The sequence below is a fragment of the Prosopis cineraria genome, unplaced genomic scaffold (assembly GCF_029017545.1).
Source record: "Prosopis cineraria cultivar Desert tree isolate PC_DT_omini unplaced genomic scaffold, ASM2901754v1 PC13, whole genome shotgun sequence".
Taxonomy (NCBI): Eukaryota; Viridiplantae; Streptophyta; class Magnoliopsida; order Fabales; family Fabaceae; genus Prosopis; species Prosopis cineraria.
In genome coordinates this window covers 9881106-9895977 of record NW_026555344.1, presented here as the reverse complement: position 1 = coordinate 9895977, position 14872 = coordinate 9881106, and positions in this window count along the sequence as shown.

The following is a 14872-nucleotide window of genomic DNA, read 5'->3' as shown; positions in this document are numbered from 1 at the left end:
TAAACTTGGTGCAAATGTGAAAATCAAATAACGTCATAATTATTTAAATAGACTTATATAATACGCTTTAAAGGATTTAAATATGATTGAGACCTATTAAAGTTAGAGCCTGCACGTAAATGGCAATTCTGCCCTTAAATTATAGGTCTAAGATATTTTAATATTTAAAATTTATTTTTGATGTAATATTATTTTTAATATTTGAAAACAAGGCAATGTCATCTCTACCGTTAACAAACGTTAACTTTGACCATTAATTCATCAAAAAATTATTTAAAAAAAACCTCAAAATGAAAGAAAGCAACCTAAAAATTACAGAAAAGAATTAAAAAGTTATAAATTTTTGTATATGATACTTATTTGTATTTTATAATTTTTGAATTTTTTTGTAATTTTTTTATTAACTAATTATCAAATTTAACTTTTGTTAATGATAAGGGTGGCATGGCATCATTTAGTAATATTGAAGGAGAGCAATGTACCAAAAATAAGTTTAAGATCCCAAATACTGGAAGACCCAATGTTTTCAAAATCAGACTGGATATTGAATTGAAAAGGCCAGCGATTCGCGTGGTCCAATTGGGTTGGACTAGTGGTCGAACCGGTGATGTAACAATTAAATTTAAAAAATTATATATCTATATAATAATATAAATAAAACATCAAATAATTAAAATATCAAGTTAAGTAGTCAACTTCAACTTCAACATATGACAAAATAACAACTAGCAAGGCAACACAACACAACACACCAACAATTTAAACAAACATAACATCACATTTATCTATTCATGACTTGTTAAAGATTGGTGGATCCTGATTAAGCCAAGCATGGGTTTCCTACAAATCATTATCACTATAAGTTTCAACATCTTCTTGGGTAAAAATCTCAAATCAAGTCCTCCCATGATTGAACATCCACCCTAGTCGGAACCTCACTGCCTCCTCCTTCATTATTATCTTTATTAAACAATGTAACAAATCAAGTATTAAAATTAATAAGTAATACATATTATAAGAAAAAAAATAACATGACTAAATACTAGAAAATACCAAAGATCAAACCTTCATCTTGATTGATAGAAACTTGTGGAATTATTGTATCATCATAAAGCATAGCTTCTTCTATCTCATCATAATTAAGGGTGGGAGAATCTTCATCTTCCATGATCCAATACTCCATGTCACTAATACTTTTATAATCAATAAGATCAAAAGATCTTTTCTTGTTATAAATTCTAAAACACATAGCCAAAGTATTAGAACTTTAGAAGTTAACAACTTATAATTAAACTCATGTTAAATAAAGTTTAGTTATAATTAAATAATATACCTATTTCTCAAATGAAGGTTGTAATGAATGAACACAAGATCATTTAACCTTTTATGCTCCAACCTATCCCTTTTTTTAGAGTGTATTCTTTCAAAAACACACTTCAATTCCTTTCACAACCATATAAAGATGAAGTTTGGCTCAAGAGTCTCATTGCTAATTTTTTAACATTTGGTGCACTATCACCAAATATTTTCCACCATTCATCCGTGAAATTTAGCATCAAAGATAAACATAAGTAAGAACTATAAAAAGTATTAAAGTTAAATGAAAAGAACATTAAAAGTTACTTGGCCACAATGAGTTTATAGATGAAATGGCCAAGGAACGACCAAAGCTATCAACTCTATTTTGATACAATAAACTTTCTTGCACAAACTTGATTTTGTTAAAAGTGATTGTCTTATCCAAAACACAAGAAATCTAGCCATAACCTCTGGCTTTTTATAGATGCTTTGCTTATTATAAAAGAACACAAGATTTAGGAAATAAGTTGCTACATAGAGCTTATAACGAAGTTGAGAATCCTACCTTTTCTTGATAATCCTTGTGTAAGGCTTGTGCAAGGGCTTTTTATTCATTAATATATTCTCGATAGTTTTTCTTGCCCTGTACATGCCATCATATACATACCCAAGTCAAGGCCTCTCATCAGCATTAACAATCCTAAACAACTAAATAAGTGGTGAAACAATTTGGACCACAATTTTACAATCATTCCAAATTTGATTGTCTAGCACTATTGAAGTTACATCCTTTTCCTTTTCTCCTTTTAAGTATCTAGAATCTAAAAATACTTTGCTAGTTACCAAGGCTTGCAAATCATGTTTATGCTCATGAATACTTTTCAATGCAATAAAAGTGGTAGCAAATCATGTCACCTCAGGGTGAATAATTTTAGTCCAACCTTCTCTTTTTCTCAGCCAAGCAAGAAAAAAGGCATGATTATAAACAAACTTTGTCACCATAGATGCACGTGTTGCAAGCCAGTCACAACATCCATTTTACCAATATCTCCTAAAATCAAGTTTAAACAATGTGCAGCATAAGAAGACCAAAAAATAGAAGGAAATTTGTCACATAATAACTGCCCAGCAGCTTTATAATTAGTTGTATTATCAGTTACCAAGTGCACAATATTTGTAACTCCAACAAAGTCAACCATTCAGTGAACAAGTTGCACAAATTTTAGGCATCCTTGACTATGTCTGATGCATCAACAGATTTAATAAAAACAATTCCCCTAGGAGAGTAGACAAGAAAGTTAATCAACTGCCTATTTGCTTGATCTTGCCAACCATTGGCCATGATTGTACAATTAGTATCATCCTAAAAGTTTCTAAAACTATCAACCATTAACTGAACTTCCTTTTTAGTATCAAGCAGTAATTTAGTTCTCATGACATGATAACTTGGCCCTTTATAACCAAAGCTAATAGCTGTAAATGCATCAATCATAGGTTGAGAGAATGTTGAATTGACAACATTCAATAGGATACAACAATCATACATCCATTTAGCAAAAGCAATGTCTGCTTTACGTATAGGTTCTTTACTTACAAGTGCACTTGAATCCCTGGTTGTTCTCCTGGGGTTGTTCTTGGTGCAAAATACTTATCAATAGGAGTCTTTCTTTTTCCAACTTGAGTTTGACTTTATGGCTAAATTTCTTTGAGGGTTTGAGATTGAGGAGTAGAAATTTCTTTTGAATTTCCATCATTACTTTCTAATGGTGTGACATTAGGGCTATATGGATTGTCCTCTTTATAATTATCTTGCTTCTTGCCTTTTGTTCTCCCTAATCTCCTTTAAATTTTCTTTGAGTCGGTAGCAAACATCAACAGGCACCTTTTTGCAACTTATTACATCCCCTTTCTTTCTAACAAGATATTATTTCATTGTATGAATCCCTTCACTAGTAAATTCTTTTACATAGTACAAACATTTTAGGCAAACTTTGCTATCTGGGAGCTTGACCTCAGCACAATGCTCCCATGTAGGATCTGTCTTTGATCTAATAGATTATGTTGATGCAGTAGTTGAAGCATTTTCAGATGTCATTTTCTACAAGGCAAAATTTAGATTTGTCATTAAGAGACCTAATCAATATATAAAGAATAAACAAAGAAGAGTAAACAAAAATCTAATGTGAGTCATGTGAATAGCACAATAGAAGATCTCTGATGCTTTGTAGACAGAAAGAAAGAAAAGAAATGAAGAGGTCATGCGAATTACATAACAATTTTTCTGAGGAAATGCAGGCATATAAGATATGGCAATGAATGATGTCTGAAATATGTTAAGATATTAAGTATCAACTAATTGATGCATTCTAGTGGTCAGTCTCGAATTGGCTATCAAGTATCAATTAATTGATGCATTATCAATGAATGGTTGTAGGCAGTTTCTTATAGCTTAAAATCCATTACACAATTATTATATATAGGCATATATAGCATTCAATCAAATTAGATCTCTAATAGATAAGGAATTTGAAATTCTAAGGAATTGAAAATTTAAAATACATAAAAATTAAAAATTACTTAGATCGTTAGACGATGAAGCAGAGCCAGACTAGATGAAGAAGATCAAAGATTCAGAACTCTAACTGAACAGGAAGGATGTAGAAAACAATCATAATTGAGATTAAATGCTCTGCCCTGTTACTCTGTATCAATGGTTTGGTTTGTCAATGGCTTCTTGACTTCGGTGCATCCTATGGTCGAGGAAGAGGATAGATCGGTGAGGACGAGGAAGAGGAGGAAAAGAGCAGTTGTGGGTTGTGGTTGCTCTTGTTGACGTCAACCGATAGGGGAAGAAGAAGGAAATTGTGCCCTGCATTGCCAAAGTCACAGAGAATAGGAGGAGAGGAGGAGTGAATCAGTAAAGTCACAACGACAGAAGAGCTTGAAATCAAAGCTCAAAGACAAAATCAAAGCTCAAAGAGATAAAGACAAAGCACAACAGTACAATAAAGTAATAAACATTTAATAAAGTAGAAAGCCAAAAACAGAAAGCCAGAAATATGTGCTATGGTTAATGTCGCTCGTGCCGTTGCACTGTCAAAGTCATAGAGAATGGGAGGAGAGGAGGAGTGAATTAACAAAGTCACAGTGGGAAGCTTGAAATTAAAGCTCAAAGATAAAGTGGGAAGCTTAGAATCACAACTCAAAGGCAAAGCAGAAACATTAAAACAGGAAGCCAAAAACATGTGCACCTAACTTGATTACCTGAGTCTGTAGTTTGCCTTTTCTTTTATGGCTCAAATATATGGGGGGAAAAATACTGAATTGTCCAGCTTTTAAAAATCAAAACCGATTCCTAGCTCAAATCTGGTTCACAGTTTAACTGGCGATTTTGGCTAGGTCAACTCAACTCAACGTCTCATGTTTTTTCCTTTTGGTCAAGCCAAAATGTGGACCGGTTGACGGTCAGACCAGTCCGACTGTTCGGTCTGGTTTTAAAATCATTGCCTAAACCTATAGATTAAGAATAAAATTTCCCTTTAACTTTAATATATATTACATATATTAAGTATTAAATTAGCTATTTAAATAATAATAATATATATTTAAATATGCTAGCTTATTAGACTTATAAGTGAGATCTTGTAAAAATAGGCCGATCTATTTGCTTAAATAGGCCTAAACCTAAGCTAGCTTTTGAGCTAAATGATTTAGTTAAACTCAAAGTAGGTCATGTTATAGGTCTTTTGATCTATTTCCACTCTTAGCAACAATGTCAGTAGTGGAACATTTATTTGAAATGGTCTCAACTCAACTTGATTTAGATTAATTTAGGCCCTTGTTAAGGCCATCAATTATATGTGAGGCAAACCCATGATACCAAGTAAGAGTAGAAATAGGTCAAACTCTTACCAGGGTTTACAACCTAATCTACTTTAGATATAGCCTAACCTATTTATTAAATAGGCTCGAGTTAGGTTTAGATTTTTTTTATTAAGCCTATTTAGTTAAATAGGCTAGATCTATTTTTACAAGGCCTAGTTTACAAGTCTAATATGCTGGTTTATTTACATATATATTATTATATAATATATAACATATACATCAATTTTATCGCTTGATTTTTAATCAATTAATTCTTTTTTATTTCTAGTTGTATTTTTAATCATATTGGACTCATATATTGATTTTAATATTTCATTTTATTGTATTATTATAGTTAGTAAGTCATTTTAATTATTATAAGGTGAAATTGATAGATCATGTTATATATATATATATATATACACTTTAATAGTCCTAAAACATATTTGAGATGTTTAAAACTAAATATATAAGCCTATTTAAAAGGCTTACTTAATAGTAAGCTTTTAAATATGCTTTCAAGCCACGTTAGGTTTTAAGTAGACTCAGGCTTGAATCATGAAAAAAAGCCTTGTTAAGCTTCAGGCTAGGCTTAAGTCTCTAATCTATCATATATGTTTAGGCTTATTTGTCTAAAGACTAGCTTGGCATAACCTATTTCCCACCCTTAATACCAAGTGCTACCAATGGAAAACAAACAAACACACTCAAATTTTCTTGTTGGGAAACATGTATGCATTTATAATAGGACAAATAATAAAAAAACCCTTAAAATATGCATATGATAATAAAGTACCACAAAATGTAATAATAATAATAATTGGGTTAAAGGTCATTTTTTATCTCTCAACTTTTCATTCAAGAGCATCTGGTATCCTTAACTTTCATGTGATGCAATTTCTCCCTTCAACTTTTGAAAATGGTGCATTGAACACCCTATTATTAAAAAAATTAACTTTAACTGTTAATTGATTTAAAAATTACAAAAAAGGATTTCAACAATTAAAGAGAAAGAACTATAAAAATTACAAATAAGTAGTCTATAAGAAAAAAATATCAATTAAGTTCCCTAAATTACATATAAATAATAGGATACAAATGTTATTTCATACCTATGTAAAAGGCTAACTCCCTAGCTAATTAAACTAATAAAATATAATTAAGTAAATTTAAATGGAATTAGGTTAAAGGATGGTTAGAAAGGGCTAACAAACTTATTGAGTTTTGTCTACAGCCTTTAGTTTAGATCTAGAGTTGAATTGGGCCATTTAGGTCTAATTAGAGGACAAAATTCAAATATGCACCCTTTGTACTATCCTCTGCTGTGGATGGCATGTGTGCTAAGGTGAATGGCCAATTTTTAAAATTAATAAAGCAAGGCAGACTCAAAAAATAGAAGAAAGAAAGGAGGGAGACAGAAAGGGAGTGACAGGAGAGCGTTTCATTGCTAAGGCAAATTGATTTTAGAGGTTTTTAGGTGTTTTGAGCTTGATTCTATTAAAGTAAGTCTCCATTAACCTTTTCTCTACCTTTTTTGAAAGATTTTGAGCTAGGGTTTATTATGGGAGAATGATTTTCGAACCTATAGAGCTATAAGTTAAACCCATTGACCTAAATGAAGTTAATGAAAGTTGTTTAAGCTATTTAAACCTATGTTTAAATGTTTTATGCATCCATGAGCTTGGGTTTTCAATGATGGGTGAAAGTTGGTGATAAATGTGGTGGTTAAGGAGTTATGACAACTATTAATGGTGTTTATTAAGTGTAGTGAAGTTAATGAAAGTTAATACATCTAATGGGTGTTAGTAAATCCAAGAGGTAAAGTTTTTGATGATTAAAGTGTTAAAATTGATTGTTAGAGGTGTGTAATTAGTGTTAGTAATGATGAAAAGTGTCATTAATTATAGATTAATCACTCGGAGCATCACTTTAGCTCTGTTCTTGCTCAGGTAACATTGTGATTAAGGGGTAAACTTTTGACTTCTTAAAAGTTTGAGGTAATGTGAAAAAATCTAATTTGTGATTGTTGCTTATTGATTTCTTGTAGAATTTTTTGTAAACTGGATATTAAATGTGTGAACTTGGTTTTATAACCATTTTTATATCAGTCATGCTTTGAAAATTTATAAATGCAAGTGTGGTATAGAATAGTAGTTGTAAAATATGATTAGAGTGCTCGGTTATTAAATGAGCTTATTGTGATGATGGAAATGCTAGCTATCAATATAATAGGTGTGGATTAAATTTAAAGATAAGATGTTGATGGTTGATTGTTGTATGTTGAAATACTAAATTGCAGTTAAGCATGATGAGATTGTTAATGTCATGCTATGTGTGTTAGCATGATACATTACATGATCATTTTGGTTAAAGTTCACCCTAGGAAGAGGAGCAATGTAAATCCATGTGGTATGGCTGCCTTTTGATAACTAAAGGTTAACTTTTATCTTACTTTTTATCGAGGGACTGTGCTGCAGTGAATGTCACAATATTTTTTTCAAAAAAATAGGATTGTGCCATAGCGGGTGACACAAAGGCATCCACCTTACAAATGTGCAATGCGTTGTGATGCATTAATCAATGACAGCAAAAGTTAGTTGTCAAAAATTAGTTTTTGACTACCAAATTTGAATATACACAACTGTTAACACAAACATTCAAATTTGGTTATTCAAGGCTTATTCAAAACTTATCAATTAATCTAACTTGGTTTGGTACACAAATTCTTCCAAATAAATATTTTATCCACTAAAACCTTTAATAAGTCTAAAACATATTGTCGAACTTTCCAAAACTTTCAAAAACCACCACCAATACCATTAACTAATAAGAAAATTGACTACATTGCACGTACACATAAAGATACATATACACAAGTGATTACTCATACATGCACATATAACCATAGTTAGGTTATAGTCACCCAACACAGTTAAAGGTACACAAAATAATCTTTAATCACAATGCCTTATAACATCATCACGTAACCATCATTATATTAAAATATCTTAAATAATATCATGAGAGTCAAAAACCATTCTCATGACTAGCTTATGAAAATTTGTATCAAAAGTGAAGTCACATTCTCACTTTACAAAATAAGATGCCCTAGGTTGGAAAATGTACACATTACATGCTAAAATGAGGCCTAACACTAATAGGTGTTTCACACACCAATACTATGTCTTGGGTGCTTTTTGGGCTTAACTCTTCCTTGAAAATAGTTAACCATGGGGAATGAGGCACGATGGTCCCAGTAACCAAACCAAAATGCCAAGATGCATGAACATATAGATAATCATGTGGATTGTTAAGTGGGTAAATAAACAAGCTCAAACACACACTAATATTTTAATTTACACACGATTATGTACCTTATCTCCACCTTGCACAATGTAGGCACTCTAGTTCACCCAACTAAAGGTAAGTTAATCCAAGCTACATTGACACCCATCAGGCCCAATAGGGGCATAACATGTGGTAAGAAGATCCAACACATATAAGTCCTAACCTTACACACTAATTGTAACATTCAAAAAAATTTTAACCTTGGTTTATTAATCTAATGAGGGTAATTAGTGAGTTAATAAGGTGTGTGTTCAGAAGGGCTTAATTGGCATAATTATTGTGATTTCAGCCCTAAAAGTGGGTTCGGGTCGATGACAGGCCACCCAGGTAAAGAAAGAGGAAGAAAAAGTGAAAAATTATTCTCTATGCCACATGTTGCAGTGCGTGGTTAGTCTGTCACAATGCACGAAGATAAATTTAAATGTAATGGGCTCCTCTGTGCCATATATCTCGGTGAAGGATATTGTGCACTGTGACGCATGACTAAAAATTAGATATATCTGCTTCATTCTACGAGTGAAAATAGAAGAGAAGAGAAAGAGGAAAATGAAGAGAACGTTGAGGCTCTGCTAGGGCACCCATATTGGCCCTCATTGTTGACATTTTGAAACTCCCAAACACCTAAGGTAGGTAATCTAAGCCTCATTTTTCCTTTCTCTTCCTCATTTATGATGATTTATGATAGGGTTTAAGTTGGGAGATGGATTTTTGGTGCATAAAAGTATAGGTCTGATTCTATTGGTTAAAATGAATATAATGGGAGTTATTTAATATAATGAAACATCACATTAATGATTTTAGAACTGGTTAGTCTATGTAGCATTTATTATCCAAAAATTATCATAAATATAATAGTTGGAAGAGGTTTATATGCTTTAATGATGGTTTGAGATTTCATTAATGATAATGTACATTAATAGAACCTAATAAGCCCATTGGGTATGAATAGGTAGTGCTTATGAGTTGATAAAAATAGAGTATGTGGAGTTTTATGTTAATAAAGCATTGAGATTTAGACAATGGTAATATTTTTAGGGTATAGATGTAGAGAGATTCGTTTTGGCACCATTTGAGCATATTGAAGCTTTAGGAAGTTGGTATAGTGAGGGATAAACTTTTGACCTCTCAAAGGTTTGAGGTAACTGGGGAAAACTTAATCTCTACAGTTGAATGTTAATTGTATCTGTGAAATGTGATTTTTGAGTTAAATTGATGATGTATATTGGTAAAGTGTTTGATTTGTGAAATGGTTTTTTGGAAAGAAAACCTTGATTTTTCCACCCTTGGTGTTTTATGAAATTGATTATGATTTATTATTATGGGTAGAGAATTATGATGAATTATACATTGAATTGTAAAGTATTTGAGTTCATGTGTTAAGAATTGATTGGTAAAGTGAATATTATGTGAAACATGTGCACAGTATGATCATTGATGGGAGTTTACCTAGGAAGAGGAGTATATTGATTGAAATCCATATGATATTGACAGTGACTGTTGGAATCAGGAACTAGCCTTGGCATTGACTGTTGGAATCGGGAGGTAGCCTGTGTCCCATAGTTGTTTCAAGACTGTTCCACTTATTCTATGAAAGATTCAAACCTAACTAGTCTCCACCGATTCATGAGGAGACTAGATTAGGGGTACGACACCCCATGGTTATTAGTATTAGGGGAATCGGATTACATAAGTAAGTGAGTTAACCTTGACCCAGTAGCTCTTCACAAGTGAAAAGTTGGGTTAGTTTGTGAAAGATGTAGCCACGTGATAGCCACTAGTTTCGTGTCGGAGGTAACAAGAGGATATAAGGTTGGCATCTAATCATGCATATAAGTCCAGCTGCATAGTTGTTAGTTTTATGGTCTGACATGTTGAGGGCGCATGGTTGTTCTTTTTGTGACCTTGTGTTATGTTTTTATAAAATAACATGATAAAAGGTTTTATGGCAAGCTCGATCACATGATTGTTAGTTTTGTGAACCGTGGCCTAGTGTTATGTGATATATGTGCTTATTTGCCTACTTGTATCTATTTACAATTAATATGCAACTGTCTGGGTTAAGTAAAACTTAGTTACTAAGTGGTTGTACTCGCCCATCAATTCTCAATATTTTCAGGACCTAGCTTATTGGATCTGAGTCAAGAAAAACATACGAGGCCTAAGATTTATAGAGTAATCCTCTATATGCCTCTCTTTTGTTACTTTTAGATGTATTTGTTAATGTAATTGCCAACTAGGATTATTTGTTATGATTTATACACTACTTGTATGATTTTGGGTATAACTAGAGTATTTTGTGCTATGAGTTAGTGAGTTTTGGCTGTGAACCCGTGAAAAGGGCCAAAATACTTGTTCAAGTAGAAACATATGTACTTTGAGAAATTTAAAATGGAATAGTTGATTTCATGCAACATTTCCTCCTCCTTTATGTCTTGTGAAAATTAAGATTGCGTGGTGATTTTATGATATAAGCATTTTTGATTGTGTGTGGTGCATTGCATGGGTCTGCAAGAGTCTATTGAGTGTGATTGAATGGTTGGTGTAAACTATTGGCATGAGTGGTAGAGTTAGAACACCTCATTTAGGAGATTTTGTGAATAAGTGGTCAAAATAGGATGGGTTTTGGTGTGTAACTTTTTATAGAAAATGAGTTTGAGTGTGAAACTGATGCCATTAGCTAGAGCTAGAAGAAAGCTCCGTGTAGACATTAAACCACCTTAATCAGACATCAGACGAAGATTTAAAATGCGTTGGAAGTTCATGCCCTGTGCTATCATATAACAGCACTGATCTATTAAATTTTGTGCAATGTGGCGTGGCGCATGGCACAGAAAAGACACGCCGTGGCGCACATGTCATTTTTCTATACAGAATTTATTTGAGTTTTAAAACTCATTATTTGGGTCTCAATCATTTTTTAAGCTTCCGCTTTGTTTTCAAAACTCTGATTTCGATTTATTAAATCATATTTAAGATTTGAATTGGAGATTGAGATTCCATCGAAAGAATTTTGAAAAAATTCCTTTTATAAACCCTTACAATTTGGTAATTCTTTGAGGGTTAAATCCTGAATTATCATGATTTAGAGAAAATAGTGATTTAACCTCAGGGAGGTTACACTAACCGTGCAATCCAAGACATATTACTATACACATTCAATTAGAACACATTTTATCATACTTATAAGTGCAATAACTTAGTTCATAATAACAATTTATCATGGTGTATCCTAACTTGGCAACACAATTTTTCCCAAACTATATATATATATATACACATATTTGAATGCACATTTCCATAACACAAATATTCATATTAAAATTCTAAACATCATTTACAATTCACACACTAAAGACAAGTTAGAGTAGTTACCTTTATTCCTTTAGGTAAAGCTCCCTCAACACACAAATGACCACCTCCTATGGTGTCAACACCATGATCTACACAACATATAATAGTTAATTATCATTAACATATACTAACCATAGTTAATAACACTACTTACACACTAATCTTATACTAATCTTAGGATTATGTTAATTAATCACGTTAACCCTAGAACCTCCTATACACCCAAATCATCATACTTAATTCCATTAATCCTCATCACACTTCTAAAGCACAAATTTACCCCTTAAATTTTAGAGTCATCATTAAATTCCAAACCTAAGGTTTCATATTTAATCATCCTATAATAATAAAGAACATAAAAACTATTTAAACAACTTTTATTTATCCTCAATTAATACTTAAATTTTGGATTTATAAAATGGGAAACTCTAAAATGAAACCTTAACACCCAACATTGTCAAAACTCTCGAAAAGAAGATGTAGAAACTAGAATAAAAATTACATAAGCTTAACTTAGTGATTTGGAGGTTAAAAAGTCTTGTAAAACATACCTTAGGGTTGCAGACTTTGAAACCCTAGCAGAACTTATGAAAAATTGCCTAAGGACTCTCCTAAAACATCACAAATCGTATGTCATAATGACAGGCACATTTATGCAAATTTTATGTCGTGCACCACAATAGACACATCATGTGTCGCAACCATGATACAGAAACACTGAGTTTTATTTGGCCCAGAATATTAAGCCCAATCCAACCTAAAACATATGTTTGGACCCTATATTACCCTAATACATGTCCTTAGGCCTATTTTGGCCCCTGATTAAATGCCTAAACTATCAATAATTCTCAATTATCCTTAAAAAAATTTATTTACTCAATCAAACCTTGATTCATCAATATCCCAAATTTAATTTCCTCAATTCAACCTTAACCAATTTATATATATCCTAAAGCAAAATTCCTAATCAAATCTATATTTTCTCATAATTAAAATTCCTAATAAACAAGGATGTTACATTGTATAGGTTGTCCTGAATTTGTTAAGTATAATCTAGGCGTCATATTGAGGTTTTGGCACATAAGTTGGAGTTTGGACACCTTTGTTAAGTGTGAAAATGTGCTTTAATTGCATTTGAATGTCCAACTTTTAGGAACTAAACTAATGCCATTGACTAGTTTATGAAAAGAGTTTTCTATAGATACCTAGATTACTTCGATTCGATGTCAAATAGAGAAATAGAGCACATAAAAAATTCACCCCATAATTCCCATTTGATAGTTATTGGCGATTTGGTTATGTATAATACAGTGTAGGCACCGTGCATGGACTACAATGCATGGCACAAAGGGGAGTTAGCCGCGGCGCATCTCCTTTAGCCTTGTGGGTTCCTCTGGTTGTGTTTTTCAACTATTTTCAAATTTTTTAAGTATCATATAGTATCTCATACTTCCGTTCATGGTTGTACTATGATATAAACTAGTTTTATTTGGTTTTAAGGTGGTTAACTTTCAAAACTTAGGACCCTTTTGTGTGAATTTAAAAAGATGTAATATTTGTTTGACTTCACAAGAGCTTTTAAATATGTTATCCTTTACTTTTTGCTATGTTAAATTCTTTTAACTATAGTTAAATTGTTTAAAACTAGAATATGGTAATATGTTTGGGTTAATCCATGATTACTATAATGCTTTTAGTTTAGTAACCGAGGTAATAAGGGTGATATTACAATGCCAAAACATGATTTTGACTGACCATTATTTTAGATATTTAATCAATATTAATTTATTTATAAGGTACCTATTTGCAATTTTATATGTTAGTTTCTATAATTTTTTATATTCTTTTTTTTATAATTTTTAAGTCAACTAACGTTTAAAGTTAAATTTTTTAAAAGCAGATTGCCTAATGTACCATTTTCAAATATTGAAAGGCAAAGTTGCACAACATGAAAGTTTAGAGAAAAAACATAAATTTGGGTCCTTACACTTTGCTCTTGTTTTGTTATTGATCCCTACACTTTTTTTTTGTATTTTAGATTCCTACATTTTTATTTTTTAATATTTTAGATCTCTCTAAGGTCGCTACACTTTGTTATGAAGGGACTTAAAATATTAAAAAATAAAAGTATAGGGACTTAAAACACATACAAAAAAGTGTAGGGACCAATAGTAAAATACAAGCAAAGTGCAGGAGTCTAAAATTATATTTTTCCAAGTTTAGAATACCATATACTTTTAACTCTTGAGCGAGTAGTTAAGGGACAAAAATGTCAACCCATTATTATTTAATTCCAATGGACTTGTTTGATATTTTGATTTTTGATGAAATGATATGTTTGCAGAGAGGAAGTCGTCATTGTTCATTCCATTTAAGTTAATAGCCCAACTAACTTAGTCATTTACTAATATGTAAGTAATAGGTTTTTTTTTGTGGTAATAAGTGTAATATCCGTCTTGACATTGCCAGAATAATGCTCATACATATCGTTGTGATAATTAGGATTAAATAAAATCTCATAAAGAAGTTATCACAACCAAGGGTTTAAAAATAATCAATTTAAAATATTGGGATCTCAAGAAAATCCTTTTTAAAATACTGTTTGAGCTCAAACCATCGTTAAAAATCAATTTAGAACAAATACGGACGCATGAAAATCAAACCACGTCAAATTAGGCTAAAACAAGCCACTTTTCAATAATTCTGGTCCGTCTGCCGCGGCACAAGCCATGCTTGCCACGACGGATGGCATAAAGGGACGAGTCCCTCGAAGGCCCCTTGCGCTACAGTGCGCACCTACTGTCATGATAGTAAATTGCTATCATGATAGCCCTCCAAACTTCTAAAGCTTGTTGTTTCGCCATCCGACGTCCGATTTGAGCAGTTCAAGTGTCCACATGAAGCTCTTTGAACTCTCTAGCTAATGGCATCAGAGTCACACTTAAATACCTATCCGTTTAAAAGATAAACACTCGAATCCAAAATGGTTCATTTTCACCTCAAAATACAC